This window comes from Pogonomyrmex barbatus, unplaced genomic scaffold (genome assembly GCF_055798465.1).
Source record: "Pogonomyrmex barbatus isolate J1 unplaced genomic scaffold, ASM5579846v1 scaffold6, whole genome shotgun sequence".
In the NCBI taxonomy this organism is placed as follows: Eukaryota; Metazoa; Arthropoda; class Insecta; order Hymenoptera; family Formicidae; genus Pogonomyrmex; species Pogonomyrmex barbatus.
The window spans coordinates 2491799-2497798 of NW_028297160.1; positions in this window are offsets into that span (position 1 = coordinate 2491799).

The window sequence follows — 6000 nt, forward strand, 5'->3', positions numbered from 1 at the left end:
ACTATGCCTAGATGCTGTCGCACTTTCAGCATCACTGTCTGCTGTACTGCCCGCTTTTAGGCTCTCTCGGCGCATAACGCAATTTGGAAATGAAAGCAATTAGTGCGAAAACAACCTCGTGTAGACGCGACGCTCTCTTCATGGCAGACAGAGACCCTCCGTCCAGCGGATAGATAAATCGATTATTGTCCCGATAACAACGTCGAGACAGGTGCAACAGCCTGTCGGACCACGCCTGTTACATAACGAAAGTTTGCAAAGTAGGCTGCATAATTAACTTCGACAAATTTTACAAACGTGTGTTTTATTGATTAACAGCAAATGCTACTGATATTTTACATGTTAAATTGATTAACAGCAAATGCTCCTTATATTTTACATGTTAAACGTTTCACGTAAGAGGCAACACGCGAGATAATTCATCGTTTGCAAGGATTTCAATTTGATAAATTCTGTCGCGTCGACTAGCGAAAACGACTATAAATTCTTTCGCTGATTAAATACGCTCGTGTAAATTGTTTAAATCCGATCCGATTTAGAAAGTTTCTCTCATTTTACGTTACGGCGTTCGACCTGCGTTGAAGCCTCGTTTTAAATTAATAAGAGCGGTTGTTGCCTAAAGTAAACACGTGCCGGAATCGCGCATTAACTAGGCCGGAGTAACGGGGACGTATGATTTACAAGCTTTAATCTAAGATGAAACGATACCTACGTCACGGGGTTCTAGCTGCCTCGCTCATTTAGCGGACGATTTGAGGGAGTAAATCATCGTGCCGCGGGAAAATTGATTTTTCCCCGCGCTACGTTAATAAGCGGTTTGCAGTCGTGCGCGACACATGCCGTTAGGCAAGCGGCAAAAAGATTCCACCCCGCCGTTTCGGCATAGGTCGTTTACGCGGTAACGACTCCGCCTTAAGCGCGTCGTTTCACGGTTCCCCTTTTTGCAGCCGTCAAAAACCCGTAGCCCGGGATCTTTTGATCCTGCGACGGACGCCCGTACCCTTTCGTTTCGGGGCGCGGTCATCCCCCATAAATTTTGGAATTACACGTTACCGTCGGCTACGCCCTCGCAAAATGGCACAAATATTTACCGTCGATCCTGTCGCAACTGTAATTCTGAAATACGATCGTTTCGTACTTCTTCTGGCGGACGAAGCGATCGCTAACAGACGCGCGACGTTCCCCGCGAGTGAGAAACGAGTTTTTCCTCGGATGGAGCGTTGCGTGAGAATTGCCGAGATAATTATGTAAATTAATCTCCGGTTCGGTCTATGATTGAGGATTCTGGCAATTCTCTTCGTATCCGCATGATGAAAAGTATTAATAATACACAATAGGATTGTAATGTGCATGTAATGTGATTTATATATTATAACAAATGTACTAAAAATATTATGCTTAAATATTATCAAAAACAGTACACATTCAAAACACATTTTGTTTTTTTAAATTTGCGTAGTACGCTTTACTTGTTAAATGTGTAACCTTAATCTAAAAAACATAGAAAAACACAGACTAAATATTTGAATAAACGTATATATATTATTCCGGTCAGTGTGATAACAACGCTTTCCACGTGAAGGACTCTAATCTAAATGGTTCTGCTCGCTACCCTCTGGAAGCACCTTTCTGATAATTAGAGTCAATACGGTCTCGTCGCTTTATCGGCCCACGGTACGGTTATATTTCTGTACTGTCTCCTAATCGGAGTTCGCTCTCACGAACCCTTTTCCTGGTTTTTTTTTTTTTTTACTGTCGCGCATTTGCCTCGCATACTAAAGTCCTATCTCAACAGCGATAATTGCGCGATTTATCACCATCATAAATTGCACTCACGTCGAAAAAAGAGCCGCGATCGTCGCTTATCTATCTACCGTATATTACATTTCAAAGAAACATTGCAAAAAGAATGTTGAATAATCTTTTTGAATTTTTAAATAAAAAAACATTATTTTTAATTCTAAGATTTAATTTTATTAATATTTTTGCATACAATAACAAATCTTTTATCTTATTTATAATAATTTTTGATATAATAATACTAAATAATAATATTTGCATTTCTAATTATTTAAAATATGAGACCTTCTTGTACTAGAAAATAAGAGATATTTGAGTTATTATTAAAAATCATTTTCTTACACAAAATTTCTACCATTCTATAATTAAATATCTATAATTATATATCTATATATATAAAACTATATAAAACCATATAAAATTATATAAAATATATAAACATGTTAATAACAAATAATGTTAATTAGCAGAGAAGATTGTAAGCAATTTTTAATCAATACTTAACAGATTATGGAACGTTATCGTTAAATGCGAAGTACTTTGGCACGTATAATATTTTTGCGAAATTAACGAGAGCCTCGAGGAGCTTTGGAAGAGGTTCAGAGGATCCTGGGCATATAATATCGTATATTGGTATATGATATATCTACTGGCATCCCGAAGCGGCGCCTTGTCGCAGCGCAGCAGCGGCGTATTTACCCGGCTGCAAGAAAACCAGCCGAGGTGGGTAATTGCTATCACCCTTGCTGCTACCATCACCTCTGCGAACCGTAATATCGTTATTTTTATTAAGTTTTTCTTGCGAGAGAGAGAGAGAGAGAGAGAGAGAGAGAGAGAGAGAGAGAGACGAAGAAAGAGAGAGGTAACTCATATAGCCGGCCGAACGCAACGAACTGTTCCCGAGGGAGAGAAACGATAAACTGTCCCGTCACGGGGGACAAAAAAAGAGTGGAGTTTTCTACGGGGTGGCTGCCGAGGAAAAGGAGTCAGAACTTTGCGCATAACGAGCCCCATCTTCATCAGAACTTCGGCAGTCGGTCGTTGTATTTCGGGCTTGATGAAGTTGTCCAGAACGGAGCGTGCGATTCTCCCACGCGATTTACTGCCGACCAGATAATAACGGAACGCAGTTCGCTTAAGTTATTTTCTTCCTCTGCTTTGTGTTACGAATCGGATACTGTCTTGAACGGAGTAAACACATGGAGCGCAGACGAGCAAAGATGGCTCCATAAAGTTGATTATAAATAAAACATTTGATGATATGTATTTCACACACACACATATATATTTCTTGGCATATATATTTTATATATTCATGAAAGCATTGTGTCGATGAACCTGAAAAGTTAAGTTAATTAAAAGTAAAAATAAAAAAGATTATAATTTTTAATTACAATTTTGTTCCTTTTTTCTATTAATTATGCTTCTACGTCCTTTTGTCTCGCTCTTTTGTCTCGCGCGTTTTTTATTGTTCTGATTTCATTGCAAATCCAGCATCGCTCAGAAAACTTGTGTACAAAGTAACTGCATAATTAACTTATTATAATATTTCAGAGATTTATTAAGCTGTTTTAAAAACATGAAACACGAACGTAAACGTTCTCTTTCATGAATACAAACGTATGCTTCGTCTTTGAACTTTCGTTTAATTTATTCGCCCAAGCTGTTTATTCTATAGACAATGGAACCCTTTGTCTGGATAAAAAAGTAAGCGGAGTTGAGAATTTGTTGAAAGCAACAAGATGACTGATACTAAACAAGTAAATCCCTTATTGTAAATATATCGTGCGAGTTCGAGTGAGATAGTTATCGTTTGCCACGATTGTTCTTACAGTTAGTTGCAAATTATCCGACGTTTATCGTGGGTTACCGGAACTTTCAAATTACCTCTTACATCCTTACAAAATAAACCGTCGCGTAAATCCGCAGAAGTTTTGCTTGTTTAGCTTGTTTTGCATCTTCCACGGTTTAAACATTTTAAATCAGCCCCCCTTAATCGCGAATGATATCGCTCGTGATGCCAGGCGCACGAAAGAACCTCCGTCTTCAGTAATTAGACATACTTCGCGGCATCTTTATGTAATTAAAACAAAACTTTGTGGAAATTAGCCGCCGGGAGTGAAAAGGGGAAGATAATCTCGATTTGTGAGAAGCCCTCCTTCCTCAATAGTTCGGAAGCCAAACACGAACGAGCCGCGGCTCTCCTCAAACGCACTGTGAACCTGCAGCGGCAGCCGTATTAATTAAGGGAAAACTTTTTTAATTCGATCGTCGTACTTAAAAAAAAGAAAAAAAAACGAGCGGTTCGCCGAGACGACGAATGAGCACCCCTCCGCTTGTCCATGAATAATAAATAGAGAGCGCGCCGAACTTTGTCATAAATGTTATACACAGACGTGTTGAATATTTACTCGTTTTCAGGGAACAAAAGGGAAAGCACAGAGCCGCCATCCTGTTTGGCGCGGTGATTTATCTCGCACGATAGAGAAAGAGAGACGGGGATGCGTCGTATCTCCGACCTCTTCTCCCCGAGATGATCCCCGTAGCGTCGCGACGCCAAGGCCAAGGTTTCTACAGGTGTGGCCATTAATTTCGAGAAGTTGTGGAAATCCAAGACAAATTGTACCGACATGTACCGGATGTAAATGTAACGGCACTAAGTTTATCAGTACTTCGTTATGTACGAGTTAAATTTTTACATTAAATATCTGGAGAATTTGGTCTCTGTGATTAAATTAATTTGCTTTTTTTCTTATCAGAATATATAGAAATTTTATTTCAACAAATCAAATTTTTTATTTAAAAATATTTCTTTGATATCTATTACACTTGTTTTGCTGTATATTAAAATTAATTCGTTTAATATTAAAGATAAGAAATGATAACTGTCTTTAATTATTTGTAATAATTTCTAATAATCATATAATTCTTTTGCATAGGAATATTAAAATAAGAGAAAGATTTTTATTTATCTTCTATATATAGTCTACATAACTTTTGCGAATAGTACGTTTCGAATGGTTTATCGTTCTGATAATGCTAGAGGATCAATCGTGCAGGAATATCGTTAAAAGAATATCGTAATCAAGACAGCCCGATATTTTCGATACGTGAGATGCTTGGCTTTCTCAAAAAGCCGTTCACCTTCCATTCCGTACACCCAGCCAGTGAATTAATCAGAGAGACGACGACGTCTCTCAAAAAGCTCACGAGCCAGCCAGTAATGAAATAGTCCCAGCGCACAATGGGCCGGGTTCGTTCCGGATCCGCTTCATTGTCTCATGGCGGATTCATTAGGCAATCTTCCCGCGGATGACGACGCAGCGAAGTTGTCAGTCTAGCGTCATGCTTTTGAAGCTAAAGAGGCGTGCTCGCAGACTACGCGCCCGCGGCGGGAGATTCCAGTTTCTAATTGCGGAAATTCGTCGAGAATATGTTTCCGGTCCTATACTTGATTTCCAGGCGTATAAATTTACTGCGCGCACCCTGAAATTTTCTTCTTTTTAGAATTTTATTCTTTGAAGATTATATTTCCAGAATATTAATAAATCGACATCCAACAAATTCGAGAATTGAATACGCAAAATGTATATAATTAAAGCATAATATATAGTTTTATTTCAGATTAAAGTGTACAGCTCAAAAAATGTTTAATAAGAATAATATTTGTTTGTCAGAAACTTTCTTTTTTTTTTTTTGGAAATTTTCTCTAAAGAATACGCAAATTTTGAGTTAAATCAATCTTTTGTGAACGGGCACCGACAGAAATTACTGAGAAAAAAGGAAAAGCAAAATCTCTTATCCCTCGAGTGCACTCGCCTCCAATAACGATGTCTCTTTTCCGTAGTGACAGAGGCTTCAATAGGGGGAGTGGAGGGAATATTTAAAAAAGGGTATAGTTTGCATATTCATGATGTCGCTGCGCCACGCCTAAAGATATATTGGCCACGGGCAAAAGTTTAATTATCGGCGTCGCAAGAATCAATTTGAGAAGACAAGTAATTGTAATCTCCGTCTTTGTTAAATGAGGAAAGTCGTTGTTCGTTAACACAGTCGCCCGAGTGCCATCGAACGAGGAAATAATTTCACCGCGTATATATATACATACATAACGAGTTTCATCGTTAACATGCTCGAATTTTTTAGAATAATTAAAGGCGTCTACATTAAATGAGATCTTGTATTTTGTGTAATCGTTTG